Source organism: Perca fluviatilis, chromosome 18 (genome assembly GCF_010015445.1).
Source record: "Perca fluviatilis chromosome 18, GENO_Pfluv_1.0, whole genome shotgun sequence".
Classification (NCBI taxonomy): Eukaryota; Metazoa; Chordata; class Actinopteri; order Perciformes; family Percidae; genus Perca; species Perca fluviatilis.
Genome location: NC_053129.1, coordinates 2,078,951 through 2,104,801, shown reverse-complemented (window position 1 = coordinate 2,104,801; position 25,851 = coordinate 2,078,951). Strand labels below are relative to the sequence as shown.

General features: G+C 43.0%; 1 protein-coding gene across 2 annotated transcripts in view; it reads left to right on the top strand.

Annotated features, from left to right (window-relative positions):
* LOC120547226 (heparan sulfate glucosamine 3-O-sulfotransferase 5) overlaps window positions 1–25,851 on the top strand; it is a 128,079-nt gene that overhangs the window by 58,942 nt on the left and 43,286 nt on the right. The window contains exon 2 of one of the 2 annotated variants that reach the window (XM_039782716.1): window positions 9,953–10,032. The exons of the other annotated variant lie outside the window; for it this stretch is intronic. The gene's annotated coding sequence lies outside the window, so the exon portion shown is untranslated. The remainder of the gene's footprint in view (window positions 1–9,952; window positions 10,033–25,851) is intronic. 2 annotated transcript variants of the gene reach the window in all.

Sequence of the window (25,851 nt, the reverse complement as noted above, 5' to 3'; positions counted from 1 at the left end):
TTTACATTTTAATATTTTTCAGTAATAATGAGAATAATGATACAAAAATGAACATTCCCTCCAATATCATGAATCATATCGCAATCACAATATCAGTGTAAATAATCACAGTTAGATATTTTCATCATATTGTGCAGCCCTATAGCGTGACTTCAACAATGCTATTCTCATGGATTGGGTATTGCTGCACGTCAGACAGTAGTGGCCTGCAGATTATTTATTTTGACAGTAATTTCATTGTTTTCCCTTTGAGGCGGGATTATTGCCTATGTCCTTAGCAAATGGACCTGGAAACCATAGTTTAATATATATTTACAGCCATACTGTAGGCACAGCAGTGCTTTGAGCTAAATGCTAATGTCAGCATGCTAACACGCAAACATGTTGATGTTCAGCAGGTATAATGTTTATGTTCATCATCTTAGTATAGTGAGTTAGTATGCTTACATGCTAATAAGCGCTCCTTTTGTGACGGATGTATACAGAAACAGCAAAAAATCTAATTTACTATCAGTTGAACTTGAAGCCAATAGGTAGTGAGTGAAGGTAAAGGTACTTTATTGTCACATACACATACATGTAGCGAAATTCATTCTCTGCATTTAACCCATCCCTCAAGGGAGCAGTGGGCAGCCATTTACAGCGCCCGGGGACCAACTCCAGATCTGAGCCAGTGCCTTGATCAAGGGCACTGACTGGAGAACCTAGTACATGTTTTTGAGTGCTCTCTGGTGGGCACACTGTGTAATAGAGACATGTAACAGAATGTTAGACTATACTGTATATACAGATATTGAAATATTGATTATGTGCACTGTCCTTTAATATATTGCAGGCGTTCTCAAACATATCACTCAAAGGTCTGCATCTTATTTTTATTCCAGGTCAGAGGTCCAAAATGATTGGCAATAACAAAATAACATTTAATCTACATACATTCAACTTGACTTCTCTGTTTTCCTGCTCGACTTTTGGACTGATTTGGGTACCAGTATTTTGTACTGTTTAACGTTTTTATCGACTTTTTTCAAAAACATTTCACTTATATTAGTATGTACTGGGTCCGGATTTACTTGCAGTTTTGTCCGGATGCGGACCTTGCTCTGGAGTTTGAGAAGCGCTGATACACTGTCTTATAGAGTGTACAGTGTGATACCTTATCCTCTTTGTTTCTTGTGTGAAACCGTTGAACTATGAGTCCCCAGCAGGTGTTCAGTGTATCAGAAACAGTACGATTCGGCCCTCCGCCCTCTGAGTTCTCAGCAGGCAAAGACTGAAGCTACTCCCTTAAGAAAGATAGATAGGAGCTTTGAGTGAAGAGAGCAACTCAGTATTATTTAAAGGTCAATTGTGAAGTCTCAGAGGGCGACAGAATGTTCTGAGACGTATGAGATTCTGTGTACTAATATGATGGCTGAACTTGTTTCTGTCTCTCTCAGTCTGACAAGCTCGGAGATCCATTGACAAATGATTGACTCAATATTGCAATAAACTCTCAAAAGATGATCTCTCTCTCTCTCTCTCTCTCTCTCTCTCATTGGCTAGGATAAGCTAATATTGGGCCAGGCCCCACCGCCTATGAGCTATTTCTGCCTCTATTGCAGGGGTGATTCCAGGATTTAACTAGTTGGGGTGGGGGTTCCATGGTATCACAATTTTGGATAGTCATCATGCAAATATGAATTGGTCATGTGACAAGGGCTGGGAAGTTTGGCAGAACAGGCAGCCAGGTGACAGTACTCTGATCCAATGGAAATCACAGTTGTCGATTTTGATTGACAGCGCTCTAGCCCAGTGGATGGGGGGGGAATCATATTCAAGGGGGGCCGGTGCCACCCCATGCCCCTCTTCTAGCCCTAACCCTGCTCTATAGCATGTGTCTTTTGGTGTACTCTTTGCTCCAAAGTGCACAGTGTTTGCAGTACCATTAGGGCGCCCATTTTTAGCATAATGGATCCCAGTGGGAACTGACCTGCAAACCTTTTCTGTCGCAGTGCTTTGCTTCTCCGAGCAGTACAGTTAAGATACATTCAGCTCTCTCTGCACATTTTCCTTCATAACACAGGTGCATAGGGCTGCGTACCTGTTGTGGGGAGCAGGGAGGAGTAGGGAATGGCGGACCCAAAATGCAGAGAGAGCAGGCAGGCAGGCAGGACGTTTGTAGTGGTGGATTTAATATAAACAAAAGGCGGCAGTACAAGGACTGGAAAACTCACAAAAAGGAACTGACGGGAAAAACATGGGCAGGAGTACACGGACGCAGGCACAGACACACGGCACAGGGAGGAAACAAAAGGACATGTCTACAAAAGCACGGATACAAACACAACAGGCACGGGACAAAACGATCTGACAAAGGACAAGGGGAACACAGAGGCTAAATACATGAGGTGATGGGTAGATCAGAAACAGGTGAGACAACAGGTGAAGCACATCAGGGCGGGGCAGGACAATCAACAAGGCGGAAAACAGAAAGCAAAGCTAGACATGACAAGACAGAAGACCAGACTACCAAAATAAAACAGGGAACTGAGCAAAAGACAACACAGAAAACAGACTACCAAAATAAGACAAGACCAAAACCATAACAGTACCCCCCCCCCCCCAAGGGACAGATCCCAGATGTCCATAAAACAACAAACCAACCAAGGAGCAAAAAAACAACCCAGGGAGGGCGGAGGGGGCCCGGAGGAGGGACGACCCAAACACACAAAAAACAACCCACGTAGGGCGAGGGAGTCCGGAGGAGGGTCCACAGGCGGGAAACAGTCACCGGGGCACCAGGAACAGAGAGCCCCGGGGCACAGGGAACAGAGGGGCCCTGGGAACAGAGGGGCCCCGGGGGCACAGGGAACAGAGAGTCCCGGGGCACAGGAAACAGAGGGACCCGGGGGGCACAGAGGGAACACTAGGGACAGGGGGAGACAGAGAGAGACCACTAGGGACAGGGAGCTTTGGGACTGGGGACTGAGGGAACGCAGAACTGGGCAGACTGTGACAGAAATGACTCAGACAAAACAGACTCAGACACAGACAGGACAGACTCAGACGGGACAGACACAGACACAGACGGGACACGGATAGTGAAAGGGACAGAGACGGGCACGGTGACAGGGACGAGGATGGGCACGGTGACGGGGACAAGGATGGGCACGGTGACAGGGATGGAGACAGGGACAGCGACAGGGACGAAGACAGGGACAGTAACAGGGATGAAGACACGGACAGTGACAGGGATGAAGACAGGGACAGTGACAGGGATGAAGACAGGGACAGTGACAGTCTTAGGGGCGGTCCCAGAGGTGGTCTCCGGGGCACCGGAGGCCGGCAAAGTCTCAGGGGGGATCTCCCGGGCAGTCTCAGGGGTGCCGGAAACCAGCAGAGTCTCAGGAGCGGTCCCAGGGGCGCCAGAGACCGGCAAAGTCTGAGGAGTGAACTCCGGGGCGCCGGAGGCCAGCAGGGGCCCAGAGGCGGTCTCACGTTGGCATTCAGGGGGGCAGCCAGCCCGCCGGGGAACAGGAGGGCTGCTGGCCAGCCGGGGATCTGGGGTGCTGGACAGCGCTGGGACACTGGATGGCTCAGGTACCCTAGGGAGCTTAGGGACACTAGGGGCACTAGAGGGCTCGGGGACACTAGAGAGCACAAGGACACTAAAGGGGCTGCCAGCTAGCTGCGAGTCAGGGGGGCTGCAAGCTAGCTGGAGTCCTGGGGAGCTGCTAGCTAGCTGCGAGTCAGGGGAGCTGCCAGCTAGCTGCGAGTCAGGGTAGCTGCTAGCTAGCTGCGAGTCAGGGGATGTGCTAGCTAGCTGCGAGTCAGGGGAGCTGCTAGCTAGCTGCGAGGCAGGGGAGCTGCTAACTAGCTGCGAGGCAGGGGAGCTGCTAGCTAGCTGCGAGGCAGGGGAGCTGCTAGCTAGCTGCGAGGCAGGGAGGTTGCTGGCTAGCTGGGGCTGTGAGAGGCTGTTGGCTAACCTAGAGGCAGGGGGCCTGCTGGCTAGCGGGGAATCAGGGTGGTTGCTAGCTAACCTGGACTCAGGGGAGATGCTATCTGGCCTGGACTCAAGGGAGATGCTAGCTGGCGGGGAACCAGGGAGGTTGCTAGCTAGCCGGGGTACTGAGAGGCTGCTAGCTAACCTGGAGACAGGGGAGAGGCCGCTAGCAGGCCGAGAGCCTGGGAAGGGGCTGTACGTCAGCCCAGAGGCAGGAGGGCTGCATGCCAGCCCAGGGACAGGAGGGCTGCACGTCAGCTCAGGATCAGGGGAGCTGCACGTCAGTTCAGAGTCAGGAGAGCTGCACGTCAGCTCAGAGTCAGGAGAGCCGCACGGCAGCTCAGAGTCAGGAGAGCCGCACGGCAGCTCAGAGTCAGGAGAGCCGCACGGCAGCTCAGAGTCAGGAGAGCTGCACGTCAGCTCAGAGTCAGGAGAGCTGCACGTCAGCTCAGAGTCAGGAGAGCTGCACGTCAGCTCAGAGTCAGGAGAGCCGCACGGCAGCTCAGAGTCAGGAGAGCCGAACGTCAGCTCAGAGTCAGGAGAGCTGCATGTCAGCTCAGAGTCAGGAGAGCTGCACGTCAGCGGCAACTGGGCTGCAGGAGTGGCTGCAGGCGTGGCTGCAGGCGTGGCGTCGGGCGACTGGGCGTCGGGCAACTGGGCGTCGGGCGACTGGGCGTCGGCCGACTGGGCGTCGGGCGACCGTGCTGCAGGCGTGGCGTCGGGCGACTGGGCTGCAGGCTTGGCTGCAGGCGTGGCTGCAGGCGTGGCATCGGGCGACTGGGCGTCGGGCGACTGGGCGTCGGGCGACCGGGCTGCAGGCGTGGGGTCGGGCGACTGGACTGCCGGCGTGGCTGAGGGCACACTGGTCGGCTCGGGCTCAGGTCCACTGTGAGGCTGATTGGGGACATGGCGCTGAGAGCCACGACGTCCCTTCCTCCGTCCACGGCCTCCACGGGTCCCCGTGAAGACGGCCAGGCGGGTTCCGTCATAGGACTGCTGGTGGTTGGGGGCATACGCTGACCGGGTAGCGTCTGAGCAGTCTCCCAAGAGTTCTGGGGAAGCTGGCAAAGTGGCAGGCGGGCTGACAAAGCACACACCGACGGCTACGGTGTTGGCCGACTGGGGAGGAGGCAGGCTGGTGGTGTGTGAGTCACTGGGGGTGGCTTGTAGAAAACGCTCTAGCACGAGCTTGACTTCCTCCAGCTGGGGAACAAAGTGACTCACCCAAGGCCTCTCTGCCAACCACTGTCGCTGAATGGCGAGCTTCTCCAGGAGAGGAGGGTGCCGGTCTGGCTCAGAGCAGAGCAAACACTGCACAGTCCAGCCAAATTCCAACACCTTCTTGGTGAAAAGAAGTTTCTCCGCTGGGTCCATGATGGTCAGATCGTTATGTTGTGGGGAGCAGGGAGGAGTAGGGAATGGCGGACCCAAAATGCAGAGAGAGCAGGCAGGCAGGCAGGACGTTTGCAGTGGTGGATTTAATATAAACAAAAGGCGGCAGTACAAGGACTGGAAAACTCACAAAAAGGAACTGACGGGAAAAACATGGGCAGGAGTACACGGACGCAGGTACAGACACACGGCACAGGGAGGAAACAAAAGGACATGTCTACAAAAGCACGGATACAAACACAACAGGCACGGGACAAAACGATCTGACAAAGGACAAGGGGAACACAGAGGCTAAATACATGAGGTGATGGGTAGATCAGAAACAGGTGAGACAACAGGTGAAGCACATCAGGGCGGGGCAGGACAATCAACAAGGCGGAAAACAGAAAGCAAAGCTAGACATGACAAGACAGAAGACCAGACTACCAAAATAAAACAGGGAACTGAGCAAAAGACAACACAGAAAACAGACTACCAAAATAAGACAAGACCAAAACCATAACAGTACCGAATTCAATACTTTATAGGCAGCGACCGAAATGCCTCTAAATTATTGAAGTATCAAAAAATGCCTTGTCATTCAATACCCAATTTCAATACCTAAGGAGTAAATCTCATCAGCATCAGTGAGCCAATAAGCACGCTGCACGGAATACGGAACCGATATTAAAGTACAGTATTCGGTTATCGAATATTTTTAAAAGATACTCAGCCCTACAGATGCATCTATAATCACTATCCAAACTTTAAAGGGGTGATAGAATGATTATATAGGGTATTTCACACTGTTCCTTATGGTCTCCTAATGGGGTATGTAACATTAGTTGGGCTGAAAATGGCCTGGTTGATATTTTATTGGCCCTTATGCATCCCTGTGTTTTGGCCCTATTTGTAACAAGAGCTTTTCTTCCAAATATGGTATGGTCATGAATATTTAGATGAGCTGCCGCTGCTTGGTTGAGCCTTAGCCCTCGCATACATACAAGACGCGGCGCTGATTGGTTGAGCGACTCCGCCATACACACGCATTAGAGGTCGTGGTGCTGATTGGTTGAGCCAATTTCCAATACACAGACATTAGAAACGCGACAGAATCTCATATTCCAGACACTGCAATGTTTCCTTACCAAATTCACTTCTGAGACTTTTTATCGCAGAAATCAACGATATAAAGCTCAAATATGGGCCGTTTTACGAAAATGGATGGCTAATTGCAAATTTGGTAAAACTGTGTGTCGGAGTTCAGCTGCCTGTGTTAGCGCTCCGCCGCCCGGCCTGCCTTCCTCCACAGACCCCGGCTTGCTGTGAGCTCGATTGAGCTCGAACGGCTGCTGCAGCCCACAGCACCTCATACCCGCGCAAAGTCACCGCCGTTTGGGCTGGTGGACTACTAACAACGCCGCTGCCCTGACAAAGCGCCAGGGGCTCGTGCCTCTCTTCCTGCTAGCTAAATGGCCCGTGTGTGAGAGCGCGGTCAGCGAGCTTGTTACACCAGCAATCTCTTACCAAATGTTACACACATGTCACGCCACTTAGCTATACAACATATAACTATATGTTTTATAAAGCTAACAACGGTGTCCGATTTCAAGTTAATGAATATTTGTGAGCTGTACGGGTTTCGTTAGCTGCGACTGTCCCTGCAATCCTATGTGTACAGATTGCGGCTAGTTAGCTTCATTTTTGGTCGTAATTTGAGTATATTTACAGTTTGAATTTCGTCACGCCACTTATACAACATCTAACTATATGTTTTATAAAGCTAACGACTGTGTCCGATTTCAAGTTAATGAATATTTGTGAGCTGTAAGGGTTTCGTTAGCTGCGACTGTCCCTTCAATCCTATGTGTACAGATTGCGGCTAGTTAGCTTCATTTTTGGTCGTAATTCGAGTATATTTACAGTTTGAATTTCGTCACGCCACTTATACAACATATAACTATATGTTTTATAAAGCTAACAACGGTGTCCGATTTCAAGTTAATGAATATTTGTGAGCTGTAAGGGTTTCGTTAGCTGCGACTGTCCCTTCAATCCTATGTGTACAGATTGCGGCTAGTTAGCTTCATTTTTGGTCGTAATTCGAGTATATTTACAGTTTGAATTTCGTCACGCCACTTATACAACATCTAACTATATTTTTTATAAAGCTAACAACGGTGTCCGATTTCAAGTTAATGAATATTTGTGAATTCCAGAGGAATTCTAAGAGGAGGCTAGCTAGCTCTCATTGATAGAGCTCCATCCAGCCGCAGGCTCTATCAATGAGACTCATGGACAAGCGGCGTTTATTTTCCCAATCGTTTGTTTAAATAACTCAACACATTATAATTACACACATTATAAGATTAACTAGAATCTGTGGTAAGAGAATGCTGGCGTAACAAGCTCGCTGACCGCGCTTTCACTCACATACACCGGGCATTTAGCTAGCAGGAAGAGGGGAGTTGCAGGCCCTGGAGCTCTGTCAGAGCAGCGGCGTTTGGTAGTAGTCCACCAGCCCAAACGGTGACTTTGCGCGGGTATGAGGTGCTGTGGGCTGCAGACGGCGCGCGAGCTCAATCGGGCTCACACAAGCCGGTGTTACACCTGGGTCTGTGGAGGAAGGCAGGCCAGGCGGGCGAGGCAGCAACACAGGCAGCACCAGCCTCTGAAGTCCGACACAGTCGGACAAAATTTGCAATTAGACATCAATTTTTGTAAAACGGCCCATATTTGACCTCTAAGTAGTTGATTTCTCGCATAAAAAATTCTCAGAAGTGAATTTAATGGTAAAATAGCATATGAACAATGTATACATTTTCTGAGATCTGCGCGACCTAGATTCAGAAGACTAACTGATCTCAGGTCAGTTGTGTAGCCTATGTAAATGTTGGGGCGTGACCGTTCTCTTAATACACCCATGGGCTGACAAAGGTTCCGGTTTTTGGGAGGTTGACGTCAACTTCCAGCTTTGTTGGGATTCGCCCGTTTTCAGCGGCAGTTTCAAAATATGAAATTTTCATAGTAAAAGGGTGTCAATGGGATTTTGAGCTTCTATGTATGTCCTATTTACCCACCGAACTGTCGTTATTCAACTATGACAGGGTAAAATCGGTTTTGCATTCTATCACCCCTTTAAAGAAACTACATGCTCTTGTTCTGAGAGACAGATATGTGAGGACAGTGTTTTTTATGAAGGTTTTTTCACAGCGGTGGTCACTGTTTACATAACAGGTTTCTGACTTTCAAATATAAAAATCCTCTATTTCCAGAGCGTCCACATACTCAGTGGGCTGGTTTTACCTAACTGAGGAGGGGAACAGTTTTACACTGATGAGTTGTGTTTTATTTTCATCTGTGAGTAAATTTTACCTGAGCACGCAATCCCCCAAACTGGGTGCCAGGCGCTGCATCCCATTTGTCTTGCAAACTAGAAGGTAGATTAGAGTTTTCCTGGGCTGGGAACATAAAGATCAGTCAGTGGGTGTGATCAGACATTTCATAATGGGTAGAGGCGGGGCATTTTTTCATTTCGACATTCTTTTTTTAAAAATAGGTTTTAAAATAGTGATTGTCCGACCCCCTTTATGCCATCGATGTGGACAAGCTCAGGCTTCTATCACACATATGTTCTGGAACCGCCCAAGACTATGTAATTATTGGGCCAATATTTCCCAAACTCTGTCTGAAGTTCTTAAGACACAACTCAAGCCAGACCCAGTTTTGGCTGTTTGAGGTAAAAGAGACCAAAACAGTTAATTCCGTGTGGGATGGGCCACTTAGTGGCATGACACGTAAATAAAAATATCAATCAATCAATCAATCAATCAATCAATCGTAGGGAGGTTAGTTGGGTCAAACAACACAGGACTTTCACCCAGGAGACCGGTGTCCTTTCCCGCGTGTCACTTATAACCCCACCCACCATCTTGTCCGATTCTTGTCTCGCATGTCATGTGAACTTACCTTTTATAAGCCCACTTACAATATTTTCCTAAACCTAAATGCGTCAAAAGTGACGACAATAGTCCCGACCCAGCACCTTTAGAAAAAGCGTGTTTAGATATGAAGCTGAAGGAGACTTTCAGCGTCAATAACAACGCCAAAGACACCTGACCAAGCGTCCATATTTCACACGATGGGAGTGAGAATGTGATGTTTTGTGATACTGTTGGCACAAAGGTTAATATTACTGAAATGGAAGCAGAAATACCCACCAGCCCATCTAACATTACTGAAAGAGGACAGGTGATGAATCTTTTACAATTGGAAAAGGTTAAATTCTAACTCAAAAGGAATTTTAACAAATTGAAGACGATATGGCAAACAGAGACCATTTTGAGAAGACAAAACTTTTACTGATAGGCACTAACTCGTGGCATCTCTTTTTTTCTTTTTTCTTTCATGTGGCATTCTGTTGATGTTTTCTTTTTTTGTGGGGGTGCTGGGGTGAAGCCACTTTGTTATAAAAAAGCAGAACATCATAAGATGTAAAGGATGTGTTACTGCATACAAAAAGGTTAAACAGATGTAAAAATAATTAATAGGGATTGTCTATTCGCTTTAGTCTAATTTTTACTCTCTGTATTATAGACACTGGATCTGCGTGTGTGCATAAAGAAGTAGCCTATCCGATGCAAATCATCACCTCTGGCAGTCATGAGGAATAGAGGGTATGTATTGACATCTTTTATTCACACAGCACCACACCCTTTACTCCTGCTGTGTTGTAGGAATTCAGAGAATTGTTGTAGGACCCAAATGCAGAGACAGCAGGCAAAAGTAGTAAGCTTGAGGATTTAATATCAAACAGAAGATATACAACAAAGGAGTCCTCAAGACAGCAGGCAAGGAAATCCAAAATATGGTAGCAGTCAAAAACAGGAGTAACAGGAACACTGAAACAAAACGGGTAGAGTCACAAGCTAAGTTTCCATCCACTTGTCAATCGAATTATCTGAAGTTCGGTAAAAAAACTCATGCGAATAAAGCTGGTGAAAGTGTGTTTCCATCAAACAGCTCTAAAGCGAATAAAAAGCTGTACATAAGATAAATGATGGCGTTTCTTAGATTTTTGCTATCTAAAATAGCCGTTATATTTTTCTGTTAAATTAAATTAAAAAAGTATCTTGTCTCCTCGTTTGTCCCCTTACATCTGTTTTTGTTTTGCAAACAGAGCGGAAATACTGGGCGGAAATGAACTGAAACTTTTATTATTTTTAATATTTTTTTTATTTTTTTTTATTTTTTTTTATATTTATTATACTTTTATTGCGGGTTGCAACCATAAAATGACCTAAAACTTAATCGCAATTCATTATTTATTCGGCAAATAATGTTTCCATCAGCGTTTATCGCATAAGCCGTATATCGATCAAGAGGATATCCGATGAGACCGAACGTATTTTCTTTGAGTCGATATTCATGAAATTCAATCGGATTTGACAGTTGACATGAGCACTCAGTAACAGGTGAAACAAATCAGGGTGGGGCAGACAATCACAAAAGGCGGGAAAACACAAGGCAGGAAGTAAAACAACAGACTACCAAAATAAAACAGGAAACAGAACAAATACACAACCATAACATGCTGAGCAGCTAAACAAACTAAGATGTGCAATTCAGAGAGGTTAAAAAAACAATATCTTGGAAAAGTAGAGGCCATTACAATCCATACAAAATCTGTATAATGTGCCGAACTGTCCAACCCGTTCTCACTCCCAACTCATAATATACGGACGCTTGGTCAGTGTCTCTCAGCGTTAGATACCGACATAAAAATCACCCTTCAGTGTCTGTATGGAACGCACCGGGCAGAGCAGCAGCTCAACCAAGGTGCTGTAATATGACGTAGTATTAAGGGAGACAACGGTAGAGAGTAGTATGAAAGACCATGCACAGGACTATCACACAGGAGACCGGGGTTCGTGTCCCAATCATGTCCTGGGTGTCACTAAAACGTTCATTTTATAACCCAACCCACCATGTTTTCCTGAACATAACTGTCCCGTTCTTGTGCAGCATGTCAGTCAGTGTACATCCCGACCATAGACTGTTAATATTAATACACAGTGCATCCTGTTTGGCGAAATGCTGCAAATGCGGAAGTGCCTTAAACCTGCATTCTATCTGAAGTCCAGCAGGGGGCGACGTGTGGTTGCAAAAGGAGGTCGGTTTGTGTAGAAATCTATGAGAAAATGACCCACTTCTTACTTGATTTATTACCTCAGTAAACATTTTCATAATGAGTTTATGGTCTCAATCGCTAGTTTTAAGTCTTCTGCAACACAGAATGATGTTAATTTTTTTAATTATGGTCTCATTGATTTTAAAATCGACGATAAAGCAGGGGGTGTTTTAGGGCAGTTGCATCCAGATTGCCAGTGAAAGTGTGTAACGTAGAGTGTAAGCAGCGTTGCTAACTCTCAGCTAACGTCATAGTCAGATAGCGCCCAATAGTCTATGGCTCCTCCCTCATTCCTCCCTATCATCTAAAATCGTCACATCCGCAACCAAGATGCCTGCGCCCGTAACGGCAAACTCGACGACTCATAGCAGATCTCCACAAACCAATGGGTGACGTCACACTTGCTCTGTCCATTAATATTTACAGTCAATGGTCCAGACCCAGAGCGTCAAAAGTGACATCAAGAGTCCCAACGCTAAAGGAGACTTTTAGCGTGAATAACAAACACCAAAGGCACATGACCAAGCGTCTGTATTTTACGCGATGGGGGAGTGAGAATGTGTTGAACTGTCACTCAGTCATTAAGTTTCATGACATACTGTATACAGTATATTTGTAGCTTAACATCAGGGAAGAAACACTGCACTAAACATAAGTCTAGATGCATTCTTGCACCTCTGCCAATAAGAATAAAAGTGGACAACTTGTCTGTTATAGTTGTAAACTGAATATATTTGGGTTGTTGACAGCTGGTCGGACAGAGGACGCAATTTGAAGACACCACGCTGTGCATTTTTCACAATTTCCTGACATTTCGTACACAAAACAACTGAGCAATTAACTGACTGAGTAATCAAAAAAGTAGTTGGTTGCAGACGATAAATATTCTAATATGACACACATAATGAATAAGCATGTCAGAGCAGTATTTAGTCAGTCAAGGTACAATTTCTCGGTTTTCTCAAAATACTACAATTTGGGTTTTGTACCAAAACTACAGGAGTGATCCAGTGATATAGTATTGCACTTTCTACCACAGGCTTTCTGTTATAAATTTATAGTCTCCAGAGTCCAGACCCAAGCAGAGATAACAATATTTTTCAGACTTCAGACAGCTCCTTCAGAGCCACAGAAGACACTGTACAGCAGTATGTGCAGGCTGAGTAATACTCCTCATGATGAGTAAATTGAACTTCATGTGTACCACTGGTGGAGAGCCCCTGAAGAACACCGGAACAAGATATAAATGCCTGGTTCTCTTTACCTTAATCTTCAGCACTCTATAAAAACTAGGGGTGTCACAATTTCAATTATATCAAAAGTTGATTGAAATGAGCTTTCGATTTCGACTATCGAATTTAAGAGCAGGATCGGCGATTCCCCCAGTATTTTTTTCTCTCTCCGAACCCGCCTATGTGTGAATGTCTGAAGAAAAAAAAAACAGACACATCGTAGCTTACCGGTTAATAGCATGCAGCTAAAGACACAGGGTTGCGTTGGCTTACCGGGTGGTAGCATGCAGCTAAAGACACAGGATAATGTTAGCTTACTGGTAGCCTGCAGCTGCATTTTTCCAGATACCAGGGCCACTGTGGGAGTCGGAGATGACGGAGAAACTTGTGGAAAATCCTCCTGCTTACCTGAAGTCACCATGTGGCAACATTCTGCCTCCCCCTGAGTCAGTTATGTGAACAAACAACAAAACTAAAGCATCTTGGCTCCGACAGGACTTCATTATGCGTTCATGTACAGCTTGTTAAACTAATGGTGCATTCAACTGCACTTCATTAATTTTGAGGAACTCAAACTGTTGTTGCAAATTACTTATCTGCCATCCAGTGGTGCTTAATGTGGCATTGCAGTCTCTGTTTGTACTCTTGGTGTCTACTAGAATATGTTTACATGCTTTGATGTTAAAAAAAAAAAAAATGTTTCTCATACTGCCCATTGATGCAGCTCCTCTGCCTGAAACGTTGTATCTGAGCTTTTGGCACACCATCCTGAAAAGCCCAGTCTGCTCTGATTGGTCAGCTGGCCCATTCTGTTGTTAATGGTCAACCAAATTCAAACAAGCTGTACAGGCTGTGCTTGCTCGGGCAGCACCTATGGGCAGATATGAAAACCTGGGCTGACTTTCTCTATCAATGACATCTTTAATTGAGGGATTTCACAGTGGCATTTGGTGTGAAATGTGTTTTTTTATACTTTATACATCTATTACATACACAAACAAGTATATAACACACTAAAAAGCATAATAGGGGCTCTTTAAATCGAAAGTCAAATCAAATTATGGATTTGGAGAATCGTGACACCTTTCAAGCTTGCTTGTTTTCATCATAAACTTCCCAGTACAAAGGAACACATTGGGAAATAATACATAGTTGGGTAAAAGTTTAATGTTTATAACATACCTAGAAGCCTCATCATATTGAAGTTGGACAGCTCAGACTAATATATACTGTAGATCTGGTATTCTGTCTCTGGCTTGTATACAGTAGGTGTACTTCTCTACCTGACCTCGGCTTTTGGCCTTGCCCTGTTTACCTGTCTTGCTTAGATATCTGATGAGACCTGCTGCTGTCTGGCCTGGCACCTGCTGTTAGTTTAGTACCAACCTCAGCTGGATGGGGGTGGAATTGAGCGTAGGTATGCAGAGCAGTAAATCCACACCGTACCCATCCATCAATGTGCCCATGTCGCTGCTCTCTATGCCTTTTCCCCTCCAGCTTAGCTGAGTTACGTCCCTCCTTAAACACGTTCTGTGGCACATGATTAATCCTACCTCTCATATCTCTTCTCATGTGTCAGCACCTTCGCTGCTTTATAGGCTTATTCTGAAATGAATTGACAATAACGCTCTGACATATCACCAAATTAAGACTGCTGGCATGTGTAAACAACGCAAATATATACCAAAAACCATAAATCAAATGGATGGTGATGCCTAACTCTCCCATTAAAACTTTGTTGACCCTGTAATATTGTGTGGTTGAGCCATTTTAGCTGATTCTACATTAGTCATCTCTCAGCTGACTACTCATTATTGATGATATTTGCGGTGTTGTGTGCATTAGTTCTTGAAAGATTGTATTCATAAATCACACATGGATTTATTGTAGTGTAGGTCACGAATAAGCACAGCCATTTGGGAAACAGTAGATTTTATAACAGGCCATTTCACTGATACAATTGCATTTATGTGCAGGAGAATAATATAAGCATATTACTGAAATATAAGTTGAAAATACAGTTTCCTTACTAAAAGTAAAAGACACCATTAAAAAAAACTTGATGCCGTTTTTATGTTCTTTTAAGTACGCTCTACGGTGGCCCTGAGAGGCCACAGCACGCAACAATAAGACAACACATGCAAATAAACCACAGCACGCACTAATAAGACAACACATGCAAATAAACCACAGCACGCACTAATAAGACAACACATGCAAATAAACCACAGCACGCACTAATAAGACAACACCTGCAAATAAACCACAGCACGCACTAATAAGACAACACATGCAACTAAACCACAGCACGCACTAATAAGACAACACATGCAACTAAACCACAGCACGCACTAATAAGACAACACATGCAACTAAACCACAGCACGCACTAATAAGACAACACATGCAAATAAACCACAGCACGCACTAATAAGACAACACATGCAACTAAACCACAGCACGCACTAATAAGACATCACATGCAACTAAACCACAACATGCACTAATAAGACAACACATGCAACTAAACCACAACACGCACTAATAAGACAACACATGCAACTAAACCACAACACGCACTAATAAGACAACACATGCAACTAAACCACAGCACGCACTAATAAGACAACACATGCAACTAAACCACAGCACGCACTAATAAGACAACACATGCAAATAAACCACAGCACGCACTAATAAGACAACACATGCAACTAAACCACAACATGCACTAATAAGACAACACATGCAACTAAACCACAACACGCACTAATAAGACAACACATGCAACTAAACCACAGCACGCACTAATAAGACAACACATGCAACTAAACCACAGCACGCACTAATAAGACAACACATGCAAATAAACCACAGCACGCAACAATAAGACAACACCTGCAAATAAACCACAGCACGCACTAATAAGACAACACATGCAACTAAACCACAACATGCACTAATAAGACAACACATGCAACTAAACCACAGCACGCACTAAGAAGACAACACATGCAAATAAACCACAGCACGCAACAATAAGACAACACATGCAACTAAACCACAGCACGCAATACATAACACATGCAACTAAACGACAGCACGCACTAATAAGATACAATACATGCCTAAACCAACACGCACTAATAAGACAACAGATGGCAGCTCACAGCACGCAATAAGACAACACATGGCAAAACCACAGCACGCAACAATAAGACAACACCTGCAAATCCACAGCACCACTAATAAGAAACATACGTAAACATAAAGCACGCGATGTGACAACACAGCAAATAAACAATAAATAAATATTTGCATGTGTTGTCTTATTGTCTGCGGCTGTGGTTTAGCTGCATGTGTTGTCTCATTGGCGCGCTGTGGTTTATTTGGATGTGTTGTCTTATTAGTCGCTGTGGTTTAGTTGCATGTGTTGTCTTATTAGTGCGTGCTGTGGTTTAGTTGCATGTGTTGTCTTATTAGTGCGTGTTGTGGTTTAGTTGCATGTGTTGTCTTATTAGTGCGTGTTGTGGTTTAGTTGCATGTGTTGTCTTATTGTTGCGTGCTGTGGCCTCTCAGGGCCACCGTACCGCTCTGATAGAAACGACAATCTTTGACATTGGTCCAGTGAATGCTGTAACCGGCAGCCACAAACGGGGGGGCAAATCGTCAATCGTAAATTTGGTCCACTTAAAGTGCTGGTTTTGCCACTGTCAGTATTCTAAGTGTCTGACAACATTATTGAAAGGATCCCTACAGAGATAGACCTTTTAAAACCTCTTTAAGACCTTTCTGTTAAACCAGAAACAGCTCTGAGGTTGCTAGCTCTAAACCCACCAGACTCCATTTAAAAAAAACTATACTTTTAATGTTTATAGAGCCAACATATGTTCACATGTAAATCGGTAAACTAAAAAGAGTTGTGATGGTTGGAAATGTGGAAAGACGACCCAAAAACGCTTTTTTTTTTTTTTTTTTTTTTTTTTAATATTTTTTTTTTTGGTTTTTTCCCCCCCCCCCCCCCTTTTTTCTTCTTTCACCCTTATTAAATTTTATTTTTTTTTGCTCTTTTCCCTAAAAAAAAAAAAAAAAAAAAAAAAAGAACCCTTTACTTTTTTGTTTTAAAAAAAAAAAAAAAAAAAAAAAAATAATATTTTAAAAAAAAAAACCAACCAAAAAAAAAAAAAAAAAAACACAAACAAACAACACAAAAAAAAAAAAAAAAAAACACTTATTCCTTTTTTTTTCCTTTATAATTTTTGTTTTTTTTTTTTTTTTTTTTTTTTTTTATTTTAAATTTTTTTTCTTCATACTTACATACTTTAACTTAAGTAACATTTTCAATGTAGGACTTTTACTTGTAACAGAGTATTTTCACAGTGTGGTATTAGTACTTTTACTTAAGTAAAGGATCTGAATACTTCTTCCACCCCAGGTGTGGATAGTTTACATGTCTGTGATACCAACCGGACCAACACATCCTCATATCTAAATGACACATAAAACCGTTCTATTAACTGCTGCACGCTGGCGGTTTAATCATGTGACCACAGTCATGTGACCGTTCTATTTAACGTAACGGGCATACTTTTAAACACGTAGTACATGCTGTGAAACTGAACTAGTTAAGTTTAGGCAACAACAAGCTAACAAGAAACGTAATTGTATTGTCGTTGCTGTTTGCACAATCAAACCATATGGACGTTTTTTGGGATGAGGACGGTCTGGCAGGACAGTCTTGTATCTGTTATCTAAATTGCTCGTCAGTTGAACAGGTGAGGTGTAGGTAGCGTTGTTGGTACCGGTTACAAACAGACTCGGTAGTGAACGACACGCTAACATGTCAATATTTAGAGATAGTAGTAGAGATAGTTTAAGATACTAAGTCAATATTTTGAGATAGTAGGTCAATATTTTAAAGTTTGTCATTATTTTTGACGGATTCTGTGTTTTTGTGTCCATAAAGTTTGCTGGAAGGGATGTAATGTATTCTCGCTTTGCCAGACCTTCCTCCACAGTGCTGCTGAGGAAGGTCTGGCTAGTCCACACAGCATTCTGGGATGGGAGAGAAACATGCTCTGGTTTATTGGCATTTCTTTAAACCAATCACAATCTTCTTGGATGGCGGTAAGCGCTGCACAGAGCTCTGGTGCATCTGCAGAATAGCCTCAGGAAGGAACTTGTTTTGGTGGAACATGTGGACGTTCAAAAGTAGTTTTAGTCGAGCAACAGAAAACTCTGATTGGACAGATAGTCTAGCTAGCTGTCTGGATTTACCCTGCAGAGATCTGAGGAGCAGTTAACCATAGTCCTCACAAATCCACCGGAGGTTAAAAGTCCAACACAAAGGAAACGTTAGAAAATGAAGGTCATATGGAGGAATTTCTGGCGGCAATGGGGAAATCCCTGAAGTGGATATAATGTAACCCTGGTCTGTTTTATGTGGATTGAGTGCTGAGCTGGACTGTGTTTCGAAAAATATCCTTTTAAAGCAACACTAGAGAACTTTTCCCGCTTCGGTCCCCCTACAGGTTGGAAGCGGAATTGTCCATTACATTACATTATGCAAGTTTTACAGATTGGGTAGCGGATTTGTAGTTCGAATGAGACATAATGAGACATTACGACAGCGGTAATGGACAATTCAGCTTCCAACCTGTCAGGGGACCGAAGCGGGAAAAGTTCTCTAGTGTTGCTTTAAATGCTCCATTGCTTTTCAGCAACTCGCCATACTAGAATAGTTGAAATTGCCTGTTGATTTATCATAAAAAGTACATTTCTCTTCATCATGATTGTAGCTGCTGGGGTCTAGCTAGCAGGCCACACTGGTCTAATCCCTAATTATTTTACAAACCTCTGCATAGGTTGCATAACATTACTTTACGTTAAAGTGTGGCTCCAAAACAAAATTAAACAGTAAAGATTTAGCTATAGGTGAAAACTCTTAAAGTCACAGTGGAGGGAAACAAGGACAGACAGCAGCAGGCGGAGGGGTGAATTCATGGTAAACCTAGAAAGTAAACATTTTTTGAGGTACACATTTAAATTTTTTAATGATAAAGGCATTTACTTTGAATGTAAATAAGGTGCAAGAGTGAAAATGTCTATAATTGAAGTAGAGGTTTCTCCCTAAAAGGAAGTTTTCCCTCGCTACTGTCCCACCAAATTCTTTGCTCATGGGAAATTGTTGGGTCTTTGTTAATTCTAGAGTGTGGTCTAGACCTACTCTATCTGTAAAGTGTCTTAAGATAACTCTTGTTATGATGTGATACCATGAATAAAATTGAAAATTGAAATTGAAGTAGAGGTTGTTTATGTAAAGGGCACGTATAATGTAGAGTGAAGTGCTGCCTTTCTAAGGAACTTTTCAAAAGAGAAGATACCAAAATAGTTTACTCAGAACATATAGCCGGCATTTATTAAACATCAATTACCCAACAGTATGACCTTGTTTCTCTTTTCTTTTGTAATGTCCTTTTAGTTGTGAAAATCAGTATTTCTCTTAGTTTTCAACCTTTTTCCACATAAGTAAAAAACAATAAAATAAAAAAATAAAATGACCTCAGAGCTCTGATGAAATAACCCCAAAATAATAAACCAAAGTCCATCTACCCGGGTAGTATGTTTTTTTTAAGTGTAGTGAGATCTCGCCCTTATCTGTACGATGTAAAGAAGAAATGGTGAGTAGAAGCAGTCCGTGTTGCAGGCAAGATGATCATCCACGCCCTCTGCTCCTCTGCCTATGTCCAATGGCGATCCGTCCAATGGAACTCCCTCTCTCTCCCTCTCTCTCTCTCTCTCTCTCTTTCTCAAATCATGCATAAAAAAAAACCAACCTGCAGGGCAATATTCAATTACTTTCTCAATAACTACCAGATCTGGGAATCTCTTATTCATGAATTGTAGTAACTTAAATTATTATTTTTTCACTACACACATGAAACTCAAGCACTAGCGCACCACGTAGTAACATAGCTTCAACATAGCATGGAATAGCACTTCAAATCACTAAACTCATGTTCAACTCCGATTGGTTTTTTAACTTACATATCAATACACTTTCACACAATGCATTAAACAACTGAATTAACAGCAAAAAAAATAGAAAAATAGAGCTAACTTTACGTGCTTGACTCAGTAACACACATCTATCACGCTATGTCTGCTAGTAACACAACTGACAAACACGTGTAAAACACTCACCGGAGAAAAAGAATAGAAGTAAATAAACTTGTCATAAATTCAACCCTTTTTCTCTGCTTTTCCTTCCCTAGAAGTAGGTTTCGTGGGAAAAACGTTTTTTTAAACTAGCTCTTAAGTGTTATTTTTTTTTACTTTGTTCACTCAGTGTGAAAAATCTAAACATGGCTTCAGCTCGCTATCGTTCCCTTGTTTTTTTTCCCTTATTTTTCTTCTTCTCTCAGTTTTTCCTCCTATGCAGCGCCACCACTGCTACCTACTGGACAAATATGGTGTGCAAAGGAAATATAACTACTAAGTAATCAAGAATACATTAATATAATATTAAATTGTTTGTAGGCTATTTTCGAGTGGGTTACATCTATATAAAATTCCCCCTAAAAACCTCCCTACAGAGGATGTCCTCAAATTGTAGAAACGCCCTTGTTCTAGCTATCTCTCTTTTGTGGATCCACTTCAGTCCATGGCAATCGACAAACCCACAGCAAAGAGCAGACCTGTAACTTCAGCTCTACACCAGGGATGCACGATATGAGAAAGAAAATATGCGACAAATTAAGGATATTACTAAGTGTTCTCAATTCTGCTGCTTTCAGTATCCTGCTAAAATACAACAAATTACTTGTTGAATCTAAAACAGATAAAAGGAATTCCTTTCTAACATTCTTTTATTAAACAAATTGAACATTGAACTAAATATAAAAAAGCAACACTTAAAAAAAGAATTTTTATATAATTTTACAGTCACAAGTTTTCTACTCATTTTCTTTCAACTAACACGAAAAATCTCTGAGTGTCTTTCACAATGTGCTTATTGCGCCAGTTGATGAAAAGAATGATGCCCTACTCTACACTATAACCAACAACGGCAACACATTCTAGACATGATTCATGTATGTCCATTTAGTTTCTTTCAGGAGTACTGCAAAAAGCCCATCTTAGTTTGAAGTTACAGAAAGTTTAGCAGGTTTATAGAGGAAGTGCGACAGGAAAGCACTTTCCCTGGCTCGTGGCTTCTGAGGCAGACTCGCCTGCTTATGCGTGTAGTCAGACGTTTTGAGCGGATGAAACTGATCGAGAGGAAATATGACAAGCTTCATTGTACAAGCGTGCATACGCAGGCTAGAGATAATGCACATGCACACACACACATAGACACACTTCTACTCAAATGTAAGGAACCAGCTGTTCCACTGTGTTTAAATGATCACCTGTCAGCACAAATATAGCCGCCTTCTGAAGGGGCTGGAATTCAAATTTTCAGATCTGCCAAAGAAATCACCCTGCACCCCTCCTGCTGCTGTCATCCATCATAACATTCAGGCAGTGGAGGTCTAACCATCAATTTTCCTCATTTCCTTTTAAGATCACAGGGATTTAGCTCAGTCTTACTTAGGCAGCTCAGCACAGTGACTGAAGATGGAGGAGAGAGAAGGGGAATTATATCAGTTAGCCTAAATATGGCAAATATGTCAAATCAATTAATACCCTACTATTACACAGTCTCTCTCTGTTTATCTTTATTTTATAGATCAGGGGTCTTCAATGTTTTTTAAGCCAAGGACCCCTTAACTGAGAGAACGATAGAGCAGGGACCCCCTACTACATATATTGTATAAAATGAAGTTTTATACAATATAATGCCACAATTGGTTGCTGACTAAATACTTTGTTGCCCCACTGTAGATTCAGAACCATTGCTGTTAAATAGCTCATATTATGCTCATTTTCGGGTTCATAATTGTATTTAGAGGTTGTACCAGAATAGGTTTATGTGATTTAATTTTCAAAAAACACCATATTTTTGTTGTACTGCACATTGCTGCAGCTCCTCTTTTCACCCTGTGTGTTGAGCTCTCTGTTTTAGCTACAGAGTGAGACATCTCACTTCTGTTCCATCTTTGTTGGGAGTCGCACATGCTCAGTACCTAGGTAAGGACTACTAGCCAGTCAGAAGCAGAGTATGAGGGCGTGCCCTGACAGTACCTAGGTAAGGACTACTAGCCAGTCAGAAGCAGAGTATGAGGGCGTGCCCTGACCGTAGCTAGGTAAGGACTACTAGCCAGTCAGAAGCAGAGTATGAGGGCGTGCATGAGGGTATGTGTTGCAGTCTCAACAGCCGCAAACAGAGAACTTTGGCAAGACCGACACTGACGCTAACGTTTCTCCCCCTGATTGGGTGATGACGTTCTCGTTTTCTGAGACTAAGCTACTAACGTTACCATGGCAACTATCAGCAACGGGCGGACTCAACATGCTGCCACCTGTTTACCAGAGCATGTTTTTCTCCCATCCAGGAATGCTGTGTGGCCAGACCTTCCTTTGCAGCGCTGTGGAGGAAGGTCTGGCAACTAAACTACGCAGAGTTCAATCGTAACAGCAAAAGCCATCTTGAAATTGGTGAATAACAGGAACAGGAAATAGTGTTCTATCTTTCCAATCATACACAACAAAGATTTTATAGTCCTGTATACAAATAAAAATATAGATCCCTAAAAACACCAGCAGGCAAGATTGAATAAACTGAACTTCTTTCACTAAGAAACCCTGGAAGCAAAATATCCCTTTTGATGCACAATTTAGTCTTACACTTGGTGTGGATTGTTCCTGTGATGTGATGATTTATGCACATGATTTTTCTTATTTTTGCATCAGAATTTCGGTTCAGATAGGGTGTGCAACAACGTATACCCTGTGTGTGTTCTGGCTGACCTCAGAACTGTTGTTTTACTTGGGACCCCTTTCCTCTTTCCTTGTGTCTTGGTACGTTCATTAGGTAAAGCTATAAATCGACAGGTTAGTTAAAACATCTAGCAGACAAATCTATGCGTCATTTTGCACTCAAATTTGTGTCTGTTTGCATCCACTCACATCTTTGCTTTTAACTGTTCCACTGTTTTTAAAGTTCAGTATTGCAACATCTTTGCAAAAGGCAAGGAGTTATCGTGCTCAAAAATTGTGATTTCAATATTGCCCAAAATCATCGTGATTATCATTTTTTTTTCATAATCGAGCAGCCCTATTCTAAACTCATCTTTATCCTCACAAAGTCACACTGTAGGTCATCAGTCAGAAAAGACCAATAACAGTAAGCAAGTGGCGTGTTTGTCTAATCAGGTGATGAGTAGTCTTTTCGGCAGGATGTCTGTTACCTTCTGCTTTCTTTGTGTCGAGTTTGCTGTGATCTTTAGTTAGCTGAGACCAACACGTTCTCACTCCCAGCTCGTAAAATAAAAACGCTTGGTCATGTGTCTCTCAGCGTCGGATACCGACGCAAAAATCACCCTTTAGCGTCTGTATGGAACACACTGGCAGAGCAGCAGCTGTAAGATGACGTAGTATTAAGAGAGAGAGAGAGTAGTATAAAAGACCGAAATGCCGCCTAGAGAGGTTTGTTGCGAGGGTGGATGGGTCAAATAACACAGGACTTTTAACCAGGAGAAATTGGTATATTGAATTAATTTGAGACAGTTTAAGGTGTTTCCGTTCATTTTTGCACCGAATCGCACAACATTCAAGCAAACTTTTGCAAACAAAGTTTTGCTAGACACAAGTAGTTGTTGTTGTTAATATTAGAAGCCGAGGAAGCTCTGTTGGGCCTTTGGCCGAGGATCTGATCCAGCTCATCAAAAAGGTGGAACTTGCCTTTTATTTCCCCTCCGGCACTGCTGCGAGACAACTCTCTTTTTTGAGACATGTATCGCTGTTTGACCTTTGTTGGTCATTTCCTTCGCGAGTTCCTGATAAATTATGGCATTTCTTAGATTTTTGCTATCTAAAATAGCCGTTATATTTTGCTCGTAAATTAAATTCAAAAAGTCTCTCGTCTCCTCGCTCGTCCACTTCCATCTGTCTTTGTTTACACCTGTCATATGTGCAAACAGAGAGGAAATACTGGGCGGAAATTAACTAAAACTTCTTCTTCATTTTGTGGCGGGTTGCAACCATAAAATGACCTAAAACTTAATCGCAATTCATTAACTTCATCATCATCATCATCATCAGCGTTTATCGCATAAGCTGTATATCGATCAAGAGAAAATCCGATGAGACCGAACGTATTTCCTTTGAGTCGATATTCATGAAATTCTATCGAATTTTACTGTTTCCATAAGGCATTTTTCATTCGATATTACGTAATTCGGATAAAAACATAGCTACTGAAGCGTACGTTTTATCACCCCACCCACCATCTTTTCCTAAACCTAACTGTCCCGTACTTCTTTTCCTAAACCCAACTGTCACGTTCTTGTGCCACACGTCAAAAAGTCATGCCAAGAGTCCTGACCAAGCGCGTCTAAATATGACGCCAGAGGGCAAGACACGAGTTCCGAGAGCGTCAAATTGTGAATTTTTGCGTCAATAAGAAATGCCAAAGAAACCTGGCCAAGCTTCGTCTTTTGGAGGGAGGTTCATGTTAATGTCTGAGTGACACACAGACACAAATCAGTTAGGTCACATTTTTAGAAGGGTTTTGCCAAGTCAACTCTCTCTGGGCATTGAAAGAGTTTGCGAGAAATTAAGTCTTTGCCATTTACATTTCCTTCAGCCATATTAGTATTTCTAATTCCCTGATCAAGCATACAAGAGGCTCTGGGCCATTTTGTCTTTGGCCGCGTGGTGGCCAAGACTTGCATCTTTCCCCCCGCAGCCCCGTAGGAGGAAAACACATCCTTAGGAATCAACATTGCTTATCCTAGCTGTGACTCTGACTGCCAGTGGTGGAAGAAGTACTCAGATCCTTTATTAAGTAAAAGTACTAATACCAGTATGTAAGTACCATCAGCAAAATGTTCTTAAAGTAATAAAGTAAAAGTACGCCCATTTTGGAAAGTGTTATATTGTTGGCTAGTTTCATTTATAATAAAACATCGTATTTTATAAACTACATGTGTTTTGTGTGCAGAAATCTTAATGTGTAAAGTAACTAGTACTAAAGCTGTAACAGATGAATGTAGTGGAGTAAAAAGTACATTATTTCTCTCTGAAATGTAGCGGACTAGAAGTAGAAAGTGGCAGGAAAAGAAAAGACTCAAGTAAAGTACAAGTACCTCAACATTTGCACTTTAGTACAGTACTTGAGTAAAGGTACTTAGTTACATTCCACCACTGCTGACAGTGGCTTGTCCTCAGTGAAGCCTCTGCTTCCTGTGTAGGCCACTTACAATGAGCAAGTGGTAAACTACAGTATAATGACGCAATTACCTCTAATTCAATGCAAATGTTTCACCTTTGGTGCTCCATCAGCCCCGAGGGCATCAAAGACGGCCGTCGTGTTGTGGCTCAAATGTTCCTGAGCAACTATAAAAGGCTCAACACTTACTTTTCTACACCTCCAGGCGTCTAGATATTTCACCACCAACACAACGGGAGATATTGCAGTCGGCTTATTTATGGATTGACGCTGTTCCCTTTTAGCTTGCAGGGCAGAGCTCTGCCACGGTCTAATGAGGCAGAAGACAACCTGAAATCAATAGCTGCTCCCATCAGCGCAATGCAATGAGAACACCGGACTCCAGTAATTAAATGTATTTCACCATGTATAACGGCCGGCTGGTTAAAAGGTTGGAGAGCAGGAGAGAGTGTGCAGAGTTTGTCAGAATTTAAGGGAAGTCCATTTTTTTGTCCCTCCTACTTTTGCCAGCTGTGAGGTGCGTTTATTTTGCCAGGTATTGTGTGTTTTCTGGCCTTGTTAGTCTTAATGCATAGAGCAAGGGTCTTCTACTTTTTTTAGGCCAAGGACCCCTAATCTGAAAGAGAGATGGTGCAGTGCAGGGACCCCCTACTACATATATTGTATAAAATTGAGTTGCATATTAAACTGGGCCTACAATAACGTGCAGGGTGGCCTAAAGGCTTTACATATACCTTTT